This window comes from Pteropus medius, unplaced genomic scaffold (assembly GCF_902729225.1).
Source record: "Pteropus medius unplaced genomic scaffold, Ma_sr-lr_union100, whole genome shotgun sequence".
Taxonomy (NCBI): domain Eukaryota; kingdom Metazoa; phylum Chordata; class Mammalia; order Chiroptera; family Pteropodidae; genus Pteropus; species Pteropus medius.
This window is the reverse complement of record NW_024354911.1, coordinates 6,939,970-6,962,821: the sequence shown is the minus strand read 5'-3', so window position 1 is coordinate 6,962,821 and position 22,852 is coordinate 6,939,970. Positions and strand designations below refer to the sequence as shown.

The 22,852-nt window shown below is 45.4% G+C and overlaps 1 long non-coding RNA gene across 1 annotated transcript; it reads left to right on the top strand.

Annotated features, from left to right (window-relative positions):
• Positions 1 to 6,051: 6,051 nt before the first annotated feature.
• Positions 6,052 to 8,882, top strand: LOC120597865 (uncharacterized). The gene is made up of 2 exons (XR_005651461.1): positions 6,052 to 6,435; positions 8,327 to 8,882. It is a non-coding gene; the product is annotated as an uncharacterized LOC120597865 (long non-coding RNA).
• Positions 8,883 to 22,852: the final 13,970 nt, after the last annotated feature.

Sequence of the window (22,852 nt, the reverse complement as noted above, 5' to 3'; positions counted from 1 at the left end):
CACATGGCAATAGGAAAAGACCAGAGAAAGCAAAAGATTCCTTGGTGTCCATTTTTTTGTTTTTTTCTTGAGGTGAAATTAATCATTTTAAAATGTACACTTCATTGGCATTTAATGCATTCACAATGTTGTCCTATATCAAGTTCTAAAACATTTTCATCACCCCCAAAAGAAAACCCATGTCCATTTTGAAGAAACTTTCCCAGAAGCTCAAAAGATGTGTCCTCTAGTCTCTTCAACTCAAACTGAATCACAGATCGTTCTTAAACCAATCATTGTCAAGGAGAATGGAATTATTATTATTGGCTATTCAAAAGTCCCTCCCACTCAGCAACTCCTGAAGCACACAACCATGACCATGAGATTCTTGAATGAATGAATGAATAAAATTGTTAGCACAGAGTAGAGTACATAATAGATGCCTAGTGTATGCTCCTTTTCCATATTAACAAATGTTGGATGAATGGATAGAACATACTCCAGCCTTTCAAATTTGTCAAAATGAAAAATAAAATAAAATAAAATAAATGTAACCAGAAAAGCTCCTCCAAGGAATGCCCAATTAATTTTCGGTGCCTGGGGAAAGCATTTTTGCAATCAAAGAACAGCACATACTGTTTCAGAGATGGCAGAGGAATTGGCATCTGGAGCCTGGATGACTTACCAGCTTCTCATGAATTACCCAATTACACTGCTTTTCTGATTTTTTTTTTTCATTACCCCAAACCGACTGCTCTTCTATTCTTTTTTTAAAATGTTACTCAGAAACAGTAGACCATATTATGCATTTTTGAGACACCTGTTTGCAATCATGTTGCCTTTTATGGAACTGTTTTGAAGCTTGTTTTCAGGAGCTACCTAGAAAGCCAAAATGATACAGCTAACACCTGCACAAAACACTAACACTTTGCTGGAGAATGTGCTTCCCTTTCCTCCTTGTATTACGGTGACTCGTGAGAAAGGTGCCTTGCCCTTACTTGCCTGATAGCTCAGGTGCAGGTAACTTTCTAGATCATCCCTGTGGCTCCCACTGGGATTCATGGCTAATTAAATTGACACCTTCCCTCCAGTTTCTCCCAGGGTCAGGCTGACCTGGTTGTTCTGGGTGACAGGATGGGCCAGAGATTCTCATCACAGCAAGCCAAGGCAATATCTTGGTGAAGAAGGGTTGATGATTCATCTCCCACTTTGGAGATTCGATCATTTGTTCATTTAACAAATACTGATGGAGGTCACATATGGCCCAACACCGTGCAAGGCAACAGATACACAACAGTGCTGGATGGACCCTGCTTCATTGGAGCTTAAAGTCCATACGAGTCAAGTAACCCTCCAAATATATAATTACATACTGTGAACTCTCTTTATGTTTGCAACATTGGGACTGGCTTGCTCATTTTCAGAAAAAAAATAAGAGCAATGATAACAGTCTTACTGTCAGACATTTGCAAATGCACATGGAGCCCAGAAGAAGAGGTGAAGTGGCCATGTACTCTTCTCCTCGGCCCTTTTCACATCCCTTCAAGGCCACCGCAAAGGAAGTCCAGACACTCTCCTCAACTCATTCTGGATATTAATATTTTGTTGGCATCTGATTTGCAGATATCTCTTTTCATAGCTGGATGGACATTTAATAAAGCACAAACAATAAAGTAGAAGTCAACAAATTTTTTCTTAAAGGGCCAGATAGCAAACATTTTCCACATTGCAGGCCATATGGTCTCTGTCAGAACTATTCAGCTCTGTGGTTGTATCAGTGAAGCAGCCATAGACAATATGTAAACGAATGGGTCTATTTCCAATAAAATTTTATTTATGAACATTCCAATCTGAATTTCGTATAATTTTCATGTGTCGCAAAATATCACTCTTCTTTGTAATTTTTCCTTCGACCATTTAAAAACATAAAAAATCATCCTTAGCTTTTAGGCCATATGAAAATAGGAGACTGGCCGGACTTGGCCGGTGAGCCATGTCTAGGTGGCAGGAACATGCGTATTCTTTTAACTTTTGGATACATTTGAAAATTTCCACATAAAATGTTGGGAAATTATCTTTTCTAAGTAATGGCTTGCCTTTTCACTTTGTTTTGGTGTTTTGTTGTTGTCTTTTTAAATTTTTTTTTTTTTTTTTTGGCCATACTGAAATGCTTAATTTGTAACTTAGCTACATTTGATAAACTTTTCTTTTGCATATCGTGATTTTTCACCTTGTTAAGAAATCTTTCCCTACTCTTGTTACCATTGGGACCGATGGGAGTTTGGTGTCACCCCAATAGCAGGAGGTAGGGAGAAGGATAATGACAGGCACAGACGGATAGTTAGCATTTTTCCTCGGTTCTTCCTCAAACGACAACAGTGAAGAATCACAGGTCATTGAGATTTAATAGTTTTATTAAAAATATAAGTTAGAAAGACAAAGTATACCCCAAGGAGGCCAGTGATGAGAGCTGCAACAGAGCACTGTAATAACAATCACAACAAGAGGGCAAAAAGAATGGGACCAAAAGAAAGGGAGCCCAGAAGGGTAAAAAAGGCCCAGAAGTGGGAATGTCTGCCTTATATTTGGGCCGTGATGGGTGGTTCCAAAGGCATTCCTAGGAGATTGGCAAGTGGGGTCATCTTGATTGACAGGCGGCTGCTGTATAACTCTGCCTACTGTGTATGCACTTACCCAGAATTCTACCATTGGGGTGTTCTGTGAGCAGACTGTGGGCTGGGCCCCTGTTCCTTTGTTCCCCCTGTCGGCTCATGTCTGGCTAGCTACCTAACACTCTGACATCGCATAGATACTGTCCTATATTTTCTGTAATCCATCTGGATTTGCCCATGTGATGAGAGCTCGGGACACAATTGTACCATTTCCATGAGAACACTCACCACCCGGTGCCTTGGTTGTTGGGCCGTTACTTACTACTGACTAGGAGATCTTCTCAATCACCTGCTAAGGTTCCCTCATGGCAGGTCTTTTTCTGTTTTTATGGTCCCTTTGTCCATTCTTAGGATACTTCTCTTTCTTCTTGTTTCCTCTCTCCTACCCCATCCCCCAGCCTTTCCCACCTTGTCCAATGGGCCCCTGAGGAGTGACAATGGCCTTCCTGGCTCTGGGCAGTGGTCCACCTTGAGACGGGCTCAGGTCTCCAGGTCTCGGAATCATTTCAGGGAAGGCCCTGGCCACACACTTTGTGGTCACATCACTTGAATGCTTTGTTAAGCTGATGAAGTGTCTTCTTCACTTTACTTTGCCTTACCCAGGACATCTCCACACCAGGGACAGGAGGAGAAAAAGAAAGGGAGTTGAGGTGGGGAAAGAAAGTTCCAGTCACTCCCCAGAAGGAAGCTAGCAGGAGGCCCTACACCTCCAGCTGGCCCCATGAAACCAGGTTTTCAGCCCTGCATCTGCCTCTCCCTACAGAGGGTCCCAGGCAGGGGTTTCTAGGGCTCTGTTGTCCTCATCTGTGAAGAAGACGGACGGGCCTGGGCTTCTTAATTTTTACAGCCCACCAGTGTTTGCCCTTGACTAACCGAGAATGCCCCTGTACCAGCTCCAAGGCCTCAACCTCCCTCTTGAGGGCACAAAGCCAAGCATGACAGGCTTTTCCTGTGGTGACAGTCTTGTATCTGATTTCCTGGGCTCTCTGTTACCCTTTTGCCCCTTAAGTTCAAAGCACCCTCCCCACATTCTCTCCTTACTCCTCGCTCCTCCATTTCTCCAGCAGCATCTCCCACTGCTTCCACTGATTGAAATCCTCAGGGAACACGGGCAAGACCCTTCCCCTCTGTGAACCTCTGTTCCTGTTCCTCTTTCGGTAAAAGCAGATTTTCATGCAGAGGGTATAAAATTCCAGGCTTCGAACAGTCCTCACTGCAAACTTGAGCTTATGGCAGCCCACTCTTATTTGGAAGCCTTTTGCCTCCAAACCAGCTGACTTCCTGCAGTCATCAGGTATCGGGGAGGGGTCTAGGAGTTTCCATAAGTTTCCCTGAGGTAGTTTTGCCCAGCCTTCCTCTAACATGGCTGCATTCCTTCTGACTTTTTCTAAATTAAGACAGACGTCTTTGCTCCGTGAACATGCTGGCAGAGTCTAGCCTGATGAAGGAAGGCAGCCACCTCCACAGCCAGGAGATCTTTACTCTGTTCCCTTGGCCCTTCCAGTTAATTAGGGGGTAGGGTTCCTGCTGCCGACCCAGCCCTTCAGAGCTGCCAGACTCATCGGAATGTTGCTTTTTAAACTGCAAAGAGAATATAGACCGGGGAATCAATCATAGCCTGAGAGCTCACAAGAGCTGCCTCCTGCCTCCCCTGGGGCACAGCCTGCTCTCACCGCACCTCCCAGGTTGTCTGTCACATGGGAAGGCCCACCTTCGTACCCTGGAAGCCAGTCAGGGCAGGGTTTTTCTGTAGAATTGGGGCTGTCACCACAGGAAAAGCCTGTCTTCAGTGAAGTCAGTGGATTCAAGCCTTTAACACCATTCTTTCTCAGAGATGGGAAGGAAGCTAGGCAGCTAGATGGGACAGGAAGTGGCTCAAGCAGGCCCAGTGCAGACCCTGGGAGACAGCACTGGTAGAAGGCCTGGCCGGAGTGGGGGAGAGGGAAGCCTGTTCCTGGGGTTTTCTTTTCAGCATTAGACTCGATAATATTTTTTTTTAATGGTAGAACCTGGAGGAGTTATTGAGGCATGATTAGGACAGATCTGGATTTAGCTCCCACTCCACACTTAAGTTGTGAGACTTTGGGGTAAGTCATTTATTCGTTCTAAGCCTCAGTTTCTTCTGTGAAATGGGGATAAGAATATCCACCTTATAGGGTATCCGTGAAAGTTATAAATGTATAGCAACATTATAAGTGTATAGCAACATTATTTACCACGATGTTAATTTTAGTCTGTTCTCTTTCGGTTTGTTTTTCCAACCTTAGGTAGGTACTCTATGAAGGACAATGAAAAGGGAATGCTTTTGAGATGAACAGAAGAAAAAAAGTGGATTTGCTCCATACAAGAACAGGCTTGCAGTGATGGGTCCCCAGGTCGTGAACATTCTCACCAGCTCTGAGAGGCAAGACCCCAGAGGCATGGCCCTGGGCAGACGCAAGGAGACCAGACTCTGACTCGAGGCTGTCTGCCTGGCACACACCTGTGCCCTCCATGTAGGGAGAAGATGTTTGAGAGCCAGGGGCATTTTGGAGCTCGCCCAGTGCAGAATTTGGGGACAGCCATGATGACCTGGCCTGCAAGGGCCCTCTTTCAGTTCTGGGCACCATGAAAGCTCCAGCAACCTGAAGTACACTGGGGGGTGGGTGGGGGTGGGGAGAGAGGTGGGAGAGCAAGAGCTGCCATAGAACTTCCCATCCCCTCTGACTCAGATAACGAAGTACAGCATTTCTTGTATATCTGGTCTTACAGGCTAGACTCATATTAGCCGAGGTGAATTTGTAACCGCTGAGCCTGGCACAAAGTAAACTTTCAGTAAATGGCATCTGTTCTCAGTTTCCCCTCTGTAAACTGGGGATTATCACAGAGTTGTTGAAAGGATTAAGGAGGCAATTGATTTATTCTCAGGGCTTATGAATGGCCTGGCACATAAATAAGTACTGTGAAAGTGTTTGCCTGGCCGTTTATTTAACTCCAGTTCACTTCCTCCTGCACAAGAGAGTCCAAAGATGGAGGGCTTGCTTTGCTGAGGCTACAGCCATGTGCAGAGACACCTATAGCACCCCCTTCACCACCACATTGCTAATGCTGTTGTTACAGGCTAATATATGGGGTGACGCCAGTGAAGTTTAACACAGGGGTACCCAGCACCCCTCAGGCTGTGGACCAGCCAGTTAGGAACCAGGCCACACAACAGGAGGTGAGTGATGGGCCAGGGAGTGAAGCTTCATCTGTATTTGCAGCCGCTCCCCAGTGCTACATCACTGCCTCAGCTCCACCTTAGATCATCAGGCATTAGATTCTCATAAGAGCACCGGTCCCTGGTGCCAAAACTATTGGGGACCTCTGGGTTAATAAGCATCTTTGAGCAGCTGCCCATATATCTGAGGGGGAGAAAAAATTAAGTGCAACTAAAGATGATTTTCAACAGGGTGAATTTTTCTTCCAGTATGGCCTTGGTAGCCAGCCCTCTTATTGGGTGAAGGAAGTGGTTCAGAGGTGTTGCTTGTTGTAGAGAGTTTCCTATGCCTTTGTCACACAATTCTATCTGTCACTGCACAGAGAGTGCAAGTGGCCTGGTCCAGGTAGTGCCTTGAATTAGCATCAGCCAAGGCGAGACCTAGGATGACACAGAGACCTGGGGACAGGTAGGAGACCGTCTCGTGTCTGTGCAAAGATGCCAAGAAGCCCAGAAAGGCATTTGAGCCACATGAAAGCACAACCCGAGAAACTGGAACCCTGGAGTATTTGAACCAGAATCAACTTGGAGCCTGGAGGGGACCAGGTATGAAAGTGGGGCTGCTGGGGGTCACCAGGCTGGAGGGCATGAGGGATGGGACCACAGAAGTAGACAGGGCCGGCCCTTGGGAAACAGTCCTTACTCTGTCACAGCTGTATGCTCTGGGCCCCTCTGTGGCTCGGCTGACCCAATTAAGTCTTCATCTCTTCTTAGAGCCAACCCTTTCTCCAGCCTCTCTCATCCAAGGGCACTTCTATAAGAAGCATTCTCAGGGAGTCCTGCTCAGCCATTGCATTGCCCAGCTCTGATAGGAGATTCCAGAAATTCAAATCGCAAGATGTAAATGTAATAGGAAGTTAGCATAAGGGGGCTGAATCTTTCCTTCACCAAGTAAGGTCACTTTTAAAACTCAATTATTCCCATTATTCTATAAAATAAGGGTTTGTTTTGTGTGTTTTTGTTGTTGTTGTTGTTGTTTGTTTGTTTGTTTTTTTAACTATTGGAACATTGGAAAGATGTAACCTTGGAGTCATCCTGACTACTTTTCTCTCATACCCACATCTACCCTGCCAGCAGGTCCCAACTGTTCTGCCCAGATCGAACCCAGGTTTGGTTAGGTGTTCATTAAGAAAAAGATTGCCAAACATCACATTCAAAATTAAGTATAAGAGTGATTATAATTTTGAAGGAGAAATCACAACAAATTGCAAGTCACATTTTAAAAAGCTGACAAATACAGTCATTTGACACATAACATTTTGGTCAACAAGGAAATGCATATACCATGGTAGTCCTATAGATTATAAAGGAGCTGATAAATTCCTATCGCCTGGTGACAGCATAGCTGTCATATCGTTGTAGTGCAACAAATCACTCCCATGTTTATGGTGATGCCAGTCACATACAAGTATAGCACATACAACTGTGTACAGTACATAATACTTGATAATGATAATAAACGACTGTTATTGATTTATGTATTTACCAGACTATATTTTTTATCATTATTTTAGAGTGTACCCTTTCTACTTATAAAAAAAAAGTTTGTTGTAAAACAGTGTGCCATATTACACCAGCAGCAGCTTCATACATCTCTTGTTTACAGCTTCTCTTGGTTGCATCATTTTCTCTTGTGCTTGACTCAACCTTGTGTTGTTTCATACAGTGACATGCTGCACAGGCTGGTAGCCTAGGATTGATAGGCTGTACCACACAGCCTAGATGTGTAGCAGGCTATACCATCTAGGTTTGTTTAAGTGCACTCTGTGATGTTCACGTGATGACAAAATCGCCTAAGGATGCATTTCTCAGAACATATCTGCAGTTAAGCAGTGCACGACTGTACCACAAACATGACACAATCCAGGAAAAAAGTAACTCAATATTTAATAGTTAACTGCCTGACATGCCTTTGAGATACTATTTTCCTATAATTTTGACTACGTACTCTTTGATCTCCTCTTCATATGTCAACAATTTTGTGTTATCGTTTTCCATAGAGAGAATAGAAGGACAATTCTGTCTTGCCGTTGGTACTGTCTGTTGAATTTTGTTTTTCATTATTGATCACTTAGAGAAGTTTCTTTCAGCTTTGTAACTCATTGCTGTTAGTTCATTTAAATTTTAAGACTGTTGCCAAATTTGAGAAAATCTCTATCAAATTTCCTTCAGAGATGAGCTGTCAACGTATTGCATGTTCATAATGGTACACACACAACCATCAAGTGTGTTCCAGACCAGAAAGAACTTCTGTTTTGGCCAGACATGAAAAGAACCAGGTTTACCACTTAGAAGTGTACACAGCTGATGACAGGGAGAATTTTCCTTGGACTAGTTTCTGGCTTTGTATATTCAAAACTTCTTTCTCCTCCATGATCCACAGGGTCTGATTCTATCGAAAACTTCCTGCATTCTTATGTGTTTTACTTGACTGCAGGCTGCAGCTAAGCATCTTCACTGATGAGTCGGGGAACCTGGGTACGAGGTGGCATCCATGAGATCCCGCTGGCTAATCTGGGCAGGTCGACCATCTCTTCGAGATGATTGCCTTTCAACAAGAGAGACAAAATCCTTCCCTGTGGAATTCTGAGCACAGCGAAAGGCTGGTCAAGCATCTTGGATGGAGGGACCTTGCTAGGGTATGCCCCGGCATCCTGGCCCGCCTATGCCTCTGGCTCTGCCCACAGGAGCTCTGCCTGCTCCAGCTGGAAATGGTCACATGATTGTCCCAAGAAGAGAGACTCCCAACAAGGCAGCCGGGGATCCATCACCTGACACATCTCCTCCCTCCCCCTCTACCCCCAAATTTCCAAGATTGATGTCTGGGCCTGTTTTTTTCTCAAAAAAGATAATAATAAGGCATTCCCGCTTGGGAGAAAGATGATTAAATTTCAAATTACTTTGCCTGGCAGATAAGATTGAAATCTCTGGATCCAGGCAGGCCGAAGACCAGCTCTGCACACAGGAGGCTCTCGCTGCAGCTTATTTGCCAAGTTGCGGGTGACTGAAATGGAGCGGCGTGTTTAAAACGATACGAAGGGGCGGCAAACACGGTAATTAGGGCATTTGTTATACTGTAAGGAGCTTTTCCAGAACATGGAAATTACGAACATCGCAATTATGATTGTGAACTCAGTGAGGGAAATCAAATCCATCCGCCCCCTCGCCCCCCTTCTCCTCACAATAAAAGGCAGAGGTGAAGGAAGGAGGAATGAGAGGCCGTTCAGGGTCTCTGTGAGGAAGGAGTGGTGGAAAGTTATTAAACACTTTAATAATTCCGAGAGTCGAGAGCCGTGGCTTCAGCACGGGTTTGTGGAGGCTTTGATCAAACCCAGCTTCACAGCAGTGCCTGCTTCCTCGGGGGAGACTGGGAGGAAAACCACAGGCTGGGCCAGGCTGGGAGCCCAGCCTCAGATTTCAAAGCTGCAACGAGGACGCATTGTCACAGACTGGTGGTTCTGTTTTCTTCTGAATGCCTTGAAGGCAGGACCCAGGCGGCTCTTTGCCATTCAGGCTTGTCATCACATTCAGGCTGGAAGCAAGTGTGTGCGTGTGTGTGAGCATGTGGGCTATGCCAAAATCTAATGATGGGTGTAAATTGTGAGAATTATGTGAACGCTGGCTGGTATGTGGTGTCCTTGCACACTTAAAGGTGAAAACTAGACCACAAAGTGTGGCCATGAGGACACTAAGCTCAGAATTGGAAAAACTGGCATCTAATCACGACAGCCACTTTGAGCTTAATATACTTGACACCTTTGGGTCTCATGTTCCCCCATCTGTAATTTATATCTCTTCCTCAGGAAAGCCTTCTGACCATCCACCCACATTACTTGAAACCTCCATCGAGAAGCTTGCACTCACCTTTAAACAGTGTTTCTCTTTCAAACCCTAACTTACTTATTGGCTGTCTATCGCAAGCAGCTCCAAGCTCTGGGAGACAAGCATCTCGCACGACTGGTCTTTCTTAGGCCCTCAGTAAATACCTGAGTGAGTCCTCGATCTCCAAAAGCTATTCTTATTAAAATTATTTAGGCCGGAGTATTTAGAAAGTCTAGTTAAATGAATTGATAAAAATATTAAGTAATTAGCGTATTGATTGTTAGCATGGACACTAAGGCATCTTTTGTCATGACCCTGTCCTTTGTATCAGGACTGGAGACCTCCAGTGTTTGCAGGACCTGGAGCAAGAATATGGATGGCTGTCCTCAGCCCACAGCCTAGCCTCTTTCTAGTCTCAGGCAGCTCACTGACACTGTGAGAGGATGCTCCACCTGCAGTCTACCCTTCTCCTGCCCAAATAACTGCCCCTGGGCCACACCTTGGGCCTAGGGCTGTACACGTTGGTGACGTGGTCAGAACACAGAGGTATGGACCCCAAAGAAAGATTCACTCAGACCTAAGAAGCACAGTCAAGACAATCTGGGGAGGAAATTTTGAGGTTCTGGCTTCCAGGATGTGGTCTAGAAGGAGGAGGGGCACCAGCTTGGAAGTGCATGGTCTTTTTGCCTCCTCGCCTCTGTGGTGGAACAGAAGTGGCACTGGACCCAGCTGCCCAGGTCTAAGGACAATATAGACTTGGGTACAGGGGAGGACACCACTGTTTCCCAACCCTCAGTCCAAAAACGGGCTGCGGAGACTGGCACCTTCTCATTGGCAGGTCATTTCTTTGGGCTCAGCATCACCTCACAAAGTTTCTCTTTTCAAATGCAACTCTCCTCCCTACCTGATCCTGTCCTCCGCCCCTCCCCTCTCCATCCATGCTGGAAGATCAGGGCTCCCATTCCCAACCCCACAGTGGACAAAGACCCAGGCCACACTGACCTTGACTCTGAGCAGCGTTTGGGGAGTGACTTTGGGTAGCATGGGCAGTGTGGTGAAGAGTGCCTGTGCAAACGGTCAAAGAATATCAGAGCCGAAAGGGAACCAGACATCTTTTGGGTAAAGAGGAGTTATGTCAAGTAATAGCAGCGGCTTTGTGGTTTCACCTAGAGCTGGGGTGCTGGCATCCCAGAGACTGATGTTGTGGTGGTTGTGAGGACACATTTGTTTTAAAGTGCCCAGCACTTGACTAACATGAAGGAGGGGCTCAAAAAATGCCTACTAAATAGAGAAACTCATAAATGTGAACGTGAGGCCTGAGGCTGGCTCTTAGGGCTCCTTGATCAGCAGTCCAATGTGTTTCTTCTAGGCGGGGCTTATGTTGCAAATCAGCCTGGCATCCCCACATGAGGGACCCTTGGTCACAACCCAGCTTCCTGTTGTAAAGATAAACTTTCCCGTAAGTTGCACTTAGACTCCAGATCAAAGGGCCCTGTTGAGACCGCTGTTTGGAACCTTGGTTCTCTTAGTGGGTGCTTCCCCAGGCCATGACAGTCAAAATTGATAGAAGGAAGCCACAGAGCCTCCCTCTGCTGCATGTGGCACTGTCTGCCAGGGGCTGCCACACCTGGCAGGCTCAGCCCCTCAGAAACTGTCACTGTTTGGATCCTGTGGACTCTTACTTTGCACATGCCCCTAATGAACTAGTTGAAGGAGGTGGAGTGGGAGTGTGGGAGGTTTGTCTATTTCATTGCCCATTAGGAGTGCAGATCAGGAGGGAACGGTTTCTGAAGGCCAGCACACCGATGGCAGAGACAGAAGCTGCCAGGATAGCTGGCAGCAAGGGAGGACTTGGCAACCTTAGCTCAGGAACATTAGTTGCAAACCACAGAACAGCTCTGGACCACTAAGAGAGGCAGGGCCCTCGCTGGCAGGATGGCAGGAAACTCACGGAAGGAGAACCAGTCTGGGAAATAGGTTGGGAGCTGAGCCAGTGTGTCCTGGGCCTCCAGGCTGTAGGAACTGAGGGCAGGGAGCACTTAGACCTTGCCCCACCCTCTCATTCTGCTCCAGCAGCAAAGCCGCAGGATGGGCGGTAGCCTGGCTCAGCTTGGGGCTTGGGCCTGCTCTTAGCTGCCATGAGCACCTCTCTTGAGAGCTTCTCCAACACTGCACCCGGAGAGAAAGCCTGGGGCGCATCAGGCAAGGATGGTGTTTGCTGGGCAGCTAAAAAAAAAAGGTGGGCAAGATTTGAGAAGGGACTCTCACTGAGGCCTCAGGGCCTTTCAGTTGACTGCAAATGGAATAAAAAGGATTTGGTCTTGTGGGCAAATGATGTGCGATTTTACCAATGAATGGTCTCTTTGGGGACTGTTCAAAGGTCGCTTACTGTGCAACCAACACATCCAAGTTAGTGAGGGGGCTCCACAATCAGTATAGGTTTCATTACTTCACCCTGCACCAATTTTTTTTTTGCCTTCTCATTTTTTGGAAAAAGAATAAATCAGGCATGTGGATCATGGATTTTGCTCACTCAAGTAGCCCCAAATCAAAAAACTCTAAAGGCAAGCAGCCTTTAAGCCCCGGGTACATCCTTTAGTATAAACTAACGCCATGGGTCCCTTAGGTGTCACTTTTTGGAGAAGGAAAGAGTAATATTGTAGAATGATTTCCATACGAAATGGCTAATTATTTTAAAATGTGATCCTTAAAATGAAAACTTCAGTTAACTGGAAATTGACTATTTAGAGACCCTTCTGATCTCCAAGCCAACGAGCATTCCCATTTACTCTTGATGACTGAGACCCAAAACTGGGGTCTGGTGAGTGGGGGACAGGGACCCCTTTGGTCTTCCCATCAGGCCAAGAGTTATCAGCAGTGGAACGCCAGAGTCAAGCAGATCTGAAAACTGGGTTAGCCCTTCTACTAAGAGCTCTGGGACCTTGGGCTAATTACTTCAACAATCTGAGCCTTCAGTTTCCAGACAGTGTAATGGGATTGAATTAACCCTGGCCAGACTGACTGAAATGGATAGAAATAACTTGCAGTTAGCTCTGAAACTGTTTAGAGAATTAAATGAGATACAGTGTGTAAAGCCCTGCAGTAAGGCTTGGTATAAGAAGGTGCTGGTGGGGTTAATTGAATGGAAAGCTAGGGGAGATGGAAAAGGAGGGACTGGCTGATCTCCGTGTGGTGTAATAGTGGCCCAGATCCTACTGGACTTGCCAGCTGCTGCCTGAAATTCCCCCATTAAAGCATCTTTCCTTTAGCTGGAAGCATTGATCCCAATTAAAATGCTAATTATCTCCAAGGGGGTCCACTTTTTAATTTTTTTACTAGTCTGTTATTGACCCCTGAGCATGAATGAGGGATCTGAGAGCTGCATTTCATGATAGAGGAGAGAGGAGATAGGAGATAGCCGATTCCCCCAACACATTCATCTCTCCAGCCTTATCTCCATCATTTCCCATTTGGTACCTGCTTTAGTCAGATGCTCTTCTCACCTGCATCCCTCCTTGATCCTCACTGCCCCACCCTCCACAGCCCACATCCTACCTCCCCCAGCTCACGCCACTTTCTCTTTCTTCTCCTTCTCCAGGATATCCTCAGTCCCACACACTGTAGCCCTTTAATACAGGACCAAAGTATATTATGGGGTGATGGTTGGGGAAAGACTTACACGTGGATAGCACTGCCCAGTTCCACAGGCTGTACATTTAGTTGAGACAGTGTAAAGTGGAAGAGAAACCATGGTCCTTGGCTTTGGGTAGACTTGGGCTCACATCCCAGTTCCACCACCATGGAACAGTGAGCATTCATTTATCAGCATCTCTGATCCTCAGTTTCTTCCTCCATAGAATGGAGGAACCGGCATGAGGAATAGTGAGATGATGTGTGATGTATGTACAGGGTTCCAAGAATATTAGTTGCATCCTTGGTCTCGTTCTTTCCCTCTTCCATGGGTTTTCTAATAAGTCTGTGGTCATCTGAGCATTATTAGGCCCAGAGAAGTAAGAAGTCTTGTTCAAGGTCACATGGCAGTGAGGGCCATCCTGGTCCCTGGATTCCCCATTCCAAGCTGATGCCCATTACCTGGGATCAGCTATCCCTTACCTGGTCCCTGCCACAGGGTCTAGGGCTCCTGCTCTCACTCGGGAGGAGCTGTCTGGGGCAAATTAGCTAGGTTGGACAGATTGCAGTGACAAGAAAAGAGGAGCAGCAAGAAGGGTACAAATCAACAGCCCCAAAAAGAAAGCTTTTCTCTGGGAGTTAATTAAACTGTGAGTTTCATTTCTATTTAGTAGGCATTCTCCAACAAGGTCTTCTGTCTCCTGCAGTTTTTCCAGAGTGGAGTTAATCTCAGTTTCTCTCTGCACTTCGGCTGTTGACGCTTAGGTTGATTACGAAGTGGGCAGCTGTCACTTTGGAGGGGAGGGAACTTGAGGCAGAATGAGGTCGGTGCTGTAAGGGTCTGTGATCCTTTTTTTACAGGGTGGGAAACTGAGGTTGGAAGAGACTGGCTTGAGGCCTCTGTGCAAAGAATTCCACATGCCCACTAGCCAGGGACTAACTCGGGCAGGTGAAAGAAGGGCCGAGATGAAAAGGAAGAATGTATGAATGCCCTTATTCATTCCTGTGGTTCCTTATCAAAGCTCTGAGGCCCAGCTCTCTTCTGGGAACCTGGCGGGGCTCCTAGCATGTCCGGGAGTCACAGGAGTCTTTCTCAAGCCAGTGCTGCCTCTTGCTGAGTTTGGGAGAGCAAGAAGCAGTGACCTAGAAATTTTCAATCTGGGCCCTATTGACATTTGGACTGGGTACTTCTTTGCTGTGGGGCTGTCCTGTGCGTCACAGGGTGTTTAGCAGCATTCCTGGCCTCTTCCGACTAGATGTCACGCTCCCCAAACTGAGACCATTCACGTCTCCAGACATTACCAAATGTCCCCTGAGGAGCATAACCACCTCTCATTGAGAACCACTAAAGGAAGAAAGGTGGACATCCCAGTTAAAGAGAGTTTCCTGGACACAGAAAGCTTTGACACATTTGGGGGGCCTCCCAGTTTGCCACAACACAGTGAGGCCTCCCTCCGAGGCCTCTTTTCGGGGTAGACTGGGCCACAGACATGCTCAGGGCCCCTAACGAAAGGATTTGCATGCTTAGCTCTGGCTTTTGGAAAGTGTTCTAGAAGTTACTGTTCTGCTCATCTGAGCCCCCCGTTAGCAGCAGGTTTCTTGCTTTATCCACCTCTGTGAGAAGCCTCAGTAAGTGCCCTAGGATTAGAGCTTGATGGGAACTCTGTGGCCATGTTGTCTCTGTGGGGGCTACATGCACGGCTGGCAGGCCCACTTTAACCTTTAGAGTGGTACAGATCCACCCAGGGCACATGGTGTCCCTTTCATGACTCAGCCTGTGTGTTCAAGGGCTGAAGGAAGATGGAACGTGGACCAGAAAGCGAGATGACTGCAAAGGACTCAAAACCATTCAGGCCCGAGGCAGCCGAAAGACTCCTGCTTAATGGGTACAGGAGATTCCATCTTCAGTCAAAACGTCCATTAGAAAGTCACCTGTACCAGATGGATAAAGGAGATATATATTGTTAAACCTCAAAAAAGGCTAGCCAGTGGAGTCCTTTAATTGATGACTGCCTGAGTGTATAATATCCACTTACCAGGGACCAGTTTGCCCACAATATTTCTAGGCCAAGCCACTGCATAAAGCGAGTTACCTCATGTTTATCTACACCTAATTCTCAGCCCAAATACACTTGCCTATTTTTGTCTAGACCACACTTGATCATTGCAAACAGCTACCAAATCCCTCTCCTCTTCTATTTACGGCTGGAAGCAGCTGTTGTATTTGCATGCCCTGCTCCTTAATATAAACACGACTCTGATTTCCTAACTTTCTTTGGGGAATTCCTCCTAGGCGCCCATGTTTATTTATGAAGCTGGTTTGGAAATATACCAGGCATCACTGTAATTTCTGGGCCTTTAGTTGGGGTCAGCTGGGGAGAGCTGGCATTACCTGGTCAGGAGGAGTGAGAGGTGAGGTAGCAGACCCATCCCAGCAGGCTCCATCTGAGGCGTCGAGCCTGGCCCCACCTCCAGGAAAGCGTCAGATTTTCCTTTACGAGGATCCCCAAGTTATCCATTATCTCTCTGTGATTACTTCAGTTTGCTTTGGCTACCAGGAAGCTAAATCAGATCTTATTCCAGTCCCTGAAGAGTTCATCTTTCTGATTTTCTAAATGGCTCAGGAAACTTCTTTTTGTTTTTTTTGAGTTTTTGAAATTGATACTTTTTATATGTTTTAATATTGCAAACTGCTTCAAATACTTTCAGGAAGTACATGGGGGTGGAAGTCATAACCAAACAAACCTCAAAGGTACCAAACATTTCCTCCCACCTCCATTAAAATGTAGCTAGCTATCTTGTGTCTCTTTTGCTCTTTATTAGAGAGCTAATAAAATAATCCCAAGCAACATTGAGACTGGGTGTGCTGGTCCTGGAAAAGACAACAGAAAAAGGAAGGAATTAACATTATTAACTACCCCAAGTCCTTTGCCGATATTTACAACCCAGGGAGGAGAACCTCAACATCCTGGAAAAAAAAAAAAAGGCTTTCTCAAGCTGAGACTAGAGCTCGCCTCTCCCAACCCCTTCCAGCCTGATGCTCCTTGTACAACTGTCTTACTCTATCCTTGGGGCTGCTGACGCTGTGCCAGCCAGTTAACAGAGGCCTTCTCAAGCCAGCATCTTGTTCCAAAGGGGAGGTTCTACTAGTGGGAATGTCAATGGGAAATCAGATCCTAGTGGCCCACCTCACTGTCAAGGTTCTGAGCTCAAGATAGAGCCTCCACAATGGTACCAGACAGCTCGTTGCCATTATGCATCACGCTGGTCCTGGGTTGCGATGGGCAGTGCATGCTAGGAGGGCACAGGATCAGGCAGTCAGGCATTTAACCCAGCAGGAGGGCAGTAGCTTCTAAAGGTCAAGAGAGCCTAAAGAGGATAATCACGGCTTCTCAGGTGGAGACCCCCGGCCTTATCTTCTATATGATGCTTGGATTTAACCCTGCAGCAACTTATCCCTGTGTCTGTCCAGCCTCAACTGGACATCTCCAGGGATGATTTCATACCTGTAAAGAGTCTTGAGCCAGATAAGACAGGGAGGACCAGGCAGGTGCTGAATGTCCTGACTCATGGTCCCAGAGGTCAAAGAGATGTGGGGAGGGAGTATTTGGGGATGTATAATTGTGGAATCGAGGGAGCCCCCTTGGCTGTCTTCTGAGAACTTTCAGATGCCACAGGAACTGGCAGGAGCTAGAAAGAGGCCCAGAGGCAGGTAAAATGGTCCCTTCGCCGAAGGCAGCCATGGATACTTGAGTCACCTCCCTTGCGAGTCCTGTGCAGTGATTGGCCTGTCTCAAAAAAGGAAAGTGGTATGCCGAGGGCTGTAGCCATGAAGATCCAAGAAAGGCAGGAGAATAAAGCTGCTTTGTATCCTAGACAACTTCTCTGTGAGAGATGAATCGAGAATTTGGAGTGGAGTGAGGTACAGTGCCTTTGCCGATTCCTGTGGTGTAAGTACTCCCACCACGGTCAGTCTCAAGCTGTAAACGCAAGGTCGCTGAATCACAGCTGGGAGAGACGCTGAGGATCATCTCGTAAGATGGTGTGAGAGGGCTGCCACATCTCACTGGGTGAGAACATGGCCTGGTCCTAGTTGCTCTTCTGATTCTAACTTGCTCTATAATGTCAGGCCTCAGTTTCCTCATCTATACAATGGGGTGAAGAATAGCCCCACAGGAATCATCAGGAAGAAATTGAGTGAAAGGAATTTGCTGTTTTTTGGGAAACTCTTTGAAAAGAATAAAAGAGCTTTAAATTATTCTTCTGAGACAAAAAAAAAAAGCACAACAAGTAGGACTAATATGAAGAACAGAAGCCTGGTTTTTGAACCTAAAACCCTAGGTTTGATTCCAAGTTTACAGCTTGTGTAACCACAGGTCTTGATTTCCCCATTGTGAAATATGGGTCCGACTTTATGCCCTGGCAGCCTCCCGGGGTGAGGTGAAACCTAGGGAGATAAAAAAAAATGCATATTTTCAAGAGCCCCATGCATGGGAGAAGGAGATGGTATGTTGCTATGACAGAAATGACAAAAAGACTAGTCCAACCATGAGAGGGACAATTTATGCTCCAGAAAACTAATTCCTAATTATTCCTTTCAGTTCTAAAGACACAGGGGCCCAGAAGAGAAGCCGGCATCTCATCCTTCATGTGACAATTTAAGCCTGAACCAGGAAGAGAAACAACTGTACATACACAGGCTAGAATTTGAATACCTAATTTGATGAGGCATATAAATTGGCAGCTATTCAAATGAGTACATTTGCATATATAGGGTTTAAGGCTACATGATAATTTCTTAATATTTTTTTCATAGTGCAGAGTAAGGACTTTAGATCGTTCTTCTTCTTTTCAAGGGTTTTAGAAAGGGATTGAAAAGCAGCTGAATGGGGCCCAGGACCCACATCTGGGTGTGCTGGCATTTGGACATAAGGCAAGCACCCAGGGCTGCTGAGCAGCCTTTCTCTGGGGTGGATGAGGTGGTGTTGCAGTCACTTTCTAAGCCATCTAACTATGGCTTCCTGGCTCGGCAGTGCTGGCAAGGGGCACCTCCTTTGCCTCTGAGGGGTGGCAGAGGCTCCAGGCTGGTTCCTCTAGGTCCTGATAGAGCAGGGCTCCCAAAGTGTGATGCCTTGGCTAGCAACATCAGCATCACCTGGGATTGTGCTAGGAATGCAGATTCTAGGGCCTACCCCAGACCCCTGGAATCAGAAACTTTGGGGATGGAGCCCGCAGTCTGTTACAACAAACCATCCATGTGATTCTGATTCTGATTCTGTTGTTCATCATAAGATGACGGCTAGAGCTCCAGCTATTATGCCCATGTTCCAGACAGGAAGATCCTAGGAAGAAGGAAAGAAAGCCATCTGCCAGCTGAGTCAGCTTCCTTTAAGGAGCTTTCCTGGAGTTCCCATCCAATGACTTCTACTTTTAGGTCCTTTAGCCACTAAGAGCTACAAGATAGCTTGCTACATGTAACTTTTTAGCTGAGCAGATTGCTACCCCCAAAATATAGGGATTCTGTTATAAAAAGAGAATGGATATTGGATAAGCAACTAGAAATCTCTGTTTCAAAAGGGATAAATAAGAGAAATTAGCATATTTTTCCATTAGATTTTACTTTTTAAAAATTAAAAAAAAATGTACACATTAGCAAATGAGGTCAAGTTATTAAAAAGAACATGACTGTCTTAGGCAGAAATCATTTAGTTGTAAGGAACAGAAAACTACTTGACTGCCTTAAGTAAAACAGGGACTTTATTGTAAGGATTCATGGGAATACCCCAGGTGCCAAGGATGGAATCCTAGTGAACCCGTGGCGGGAACAGACCCAAGGTTTTCTCATTCCTTTTCCCTTCTCAGATCTTAATGGTCTCCTGTCTCCAATTCCCTCTGACCTCATCTGCTTCAGTTCTCTCTCTGTCTGTCTCTCCCTCCCCTCTGCCCCAGCTCTCCCTTCCCTTCTCCTTCCCCTATGTACATAGCAGAAAATGGTTACTTTTCCCTCCCTGGTCAAGTGACAATGTGCACTACCCAAAGTCTTCACAACCCAATTCCAAAACCCCAAAGTAGATCATGTCAAGAGAGCTCCTTTCTCACTCCCTCCAGCCTCTGTATGAGCTGACACCTTTCCAGAAAGGCTCTGAGGTTCTAGGCCAGGCATATGGAAACTATTCTTGACACCTCTTCCTACATTTATTTTCCTGGGGAAGGATAGATAGATAAACCCACGACTCCCAGGGAAATCAGACTGTGGTTTAACATACTACATCATTTCCCTAGGTGGGCACTGAGCATGTTAAACATGTCAGGAAGTGAGAGGAGGCCCCTCAATAGATTTTGGATGTACAAGAGCAAAAGTTGACAAATACGGACTTTAGTCAAGGAGAAAGAACCAGTGGAATAAAATTAAGAAAACTGACTGAAAAATGGGGGATTCTAGCAAATTCATATAAATGACAGAATTCATATAAAAAATAGCATTTGAACTTTAATTTCCCAACAGCTGAGAGTAAACAAGACTTAATAGCAAGAAAGCCAAGAAGAGGCCTGAGGCCTTCATACATAGCTGGATAAACCAAGCCAAGCTTACAAAGTGATTGTCATCTCATTAAAGTGCCACTGTATGCTTGTAGAAGGATTTTTTTTATAATTCAATTTGCATAATAGGTAATATATGCAAGCTATTTAAAACTATTTTAAAATATAATTAATTTTCTGGTTTAATTTTTTCAAATCAATTTTTTTAGAAAAATTTCTGATGAGTGTATGTATATTCCTGGTCATATTTTTAAGTTATTTTTCTCTAGAAAATAGAAGAAAATTCCATTCATCTTCCTATTGAACTTCATGACCAACACCACCAGCAAGGAACAGAAGGCAAACTAAGAACTCTCAGCCTCCCAACTACCACACCAATGGTATAAACTTTGCAAAAGGAATGGTTTCCCCTCACACACACATTAAAATGGTAATACACAGTGCTGGTGAAGTTGTGGTAAAACACACATCCTTATTCAAATGGGTAGCCCTATCATAAACTCCTTTGAAAGGAATTTAACAATGTATTGCAAGAACTATAAGAATGTTTTTCCCCTTTTAGCCTTAGGATTTTATCCTAAGAAAATTACACCCCACCACCACCAAAAGAAAAAAGCTAAAAGATGTCTATTATAAATAACCACATTTATTTAAGTGAAATATTATAAGTGCATATCCCCTTTTCAGTTTAGTCTAAGCAGGAGGCATTATTTCTCCTTCACCAAGTAGAATGACTGGTATCTGGGGTATAGAAGTTCATGGAAGTTGTAACTGAATAGGAGCATGTGCCCAGTGCTTCACTTTCCTGAACTCAGTGATGCCCCACCCCTACCTGTTAGGTGGGTACCATAGTCTCCTTACAGATGAAGGCTCACTCTCGAAGTTACTAGGAGTGGCAGGATTGTTTTCCAGCCCAGTGTGTTTTAAAGAGCTTTAACATACTCCATTATTCTTGGAAACACTGCCCTTGGCTTTGAGACACCCCACCTGGGGTTCTGCTTAATTTTGAGAGAAGGGAATGTCGTATCATTTGATATCTTCCCAGAGTGAACTTTCCAAAGGAAAAAATCCCAGTTTCAAACACATGGAATTTTTCCCTCTTCCCCCCTCTCCCCGCCTCCTTTTATTATGCACTTTATATTCTCTAAGAAGTTTAGACTCATTAATTACAGCAGTGGTAATTATAACCTACTTGTGCTCTGCAGAGCCCTTCTGAGGAGCTGAGAGTCCTTTATAAATAAGAACTCATTAATCGTCCCAGCAGCCCCGCAGGTAAAAGGCAACTACTGTCCTCAGAGTCTGGGACTCCAGGGCTGCCTGGGCTAGGGCTGCAGGTACTCTGGTACCAGGGGCCTGAGCTGCTTGGAACCCTCTGTGGGACAGCCATTTTCCTGAGGCACTGGAGGCCATAGTCTGCCTGGTCCCCGGCTTCAAGGACATCAAACTGTGTTGAAGTTCTAAAATCAGAGTCCTTGGCCTAGCATACCTCTAGGCCACACCCACAGGGCTGAGATTCTCCTTGATTCTGCAGCATCTTCCCCTCCCTGATCCCAACCAAAATTTAGAGTCTGAACCACTCATTTGCAGGTAATATGAGTAGCATGGACTCTCCTGGGTTGCTGTCTTGCCTTCCTAGTGATCTTCTGACTCATCTTTGGCATTCCTTGAAAGCAGAGTCTCATCTTCCTCCTGACCGAGACCTTCTTGAGGGTGGGAAATTTCTTCTCCATGCTTCTAGGACCTTCAGTGACTAGTACAGGATTTGGTATACAGTTGGGGATCAAGAAATGTTGACTGATGGACAGATGAGGTCCTGAGCATCTGTTCTCCAGGGAATACCAACACAGAAGACAGAAGCCACTGCTACTTCTCCTGCTTCCATCTTACCACTTGGGCTAGATCCTGAGCAAGAAGGGCAACTGCTACTCTCCAGGTGCCTGATTTTCACACCCCTCGTGTTACGTGGGCTGTCCCTCACCTCTCCCAGCAGGCCTGCTCTAATACAAACCATGCTCTCTTTGTTGACTCTGTTCTAACATCAGCAAGCATTCTAGTAAAATTTTTCCGAACCTGTCCTTCCTCCATTAAAAGTCATCGCCCTTTGCTCTAAGTCCTCATAAGATATTTCACATGAAATGGTCCAAATTGTGTTTTTTTCACTTCCTAGATTCAAGACCTTAGACAGATTCCTTTCTCTCTAAGCCTCTGTGTTTTTGGCCTTCAATAGTAATGACATGTTAAGTGTGTCATGAGCATGAAAAGGGAGAGCTCAGTGCCTGGTGCTTAATTTGCCACTACTGCTCATATTTTTGTCTTCTCGGCTGCTCAAACGGTGGGGGTGGTGCCTAATTAATTGTTGGGATGAGGTGACTCTGGATTTCTTGTTTTTAAAAACTTATCAAGTGACTCTGATGTACAGCTACATTTGGGGACCACGAGCCTAAATTAGACTCTACTGTGAGAAGGGAAAACAGATTCCAGGAAGTGGGGGTGGAGCAAGAGGAGGATGCTATGTCCAAGGTCAGCACTATGAATAGGGTTTGGCGCAAAGGTAGGATGCATATGGCCTAGGGTTGGAAGGAACCGTCCATGTCACCCAACCCACAACATGTGTGATGCTCAAATCCCACTCAATATTTAATATGCCTAACTATTATTCTTATTTCCCTTTCTTTAATTCCATTCACACAAATAATGTGTGATTGCCTTCTCATTGTAAAACAATCAGCACAGAGAAAGCAGAAAAATTATGTCCTTGATGTCCATCCCCTACCCCTCTCCACCACTTTTGGGTTTTCTGTGTAAACTTCCAGAGCTTTTTCTATATGTTTAATTACCTTTTATTTTATTTTGAGGGTACATGGGAGACTTTACAAAGATTGTGCTATACAACTGGTATTATTCTCAGGGTACTATTAAACCTGACTTCTCTACCATATCAGTTGATGAGTAAAGCCGTAGATTTGGGTGG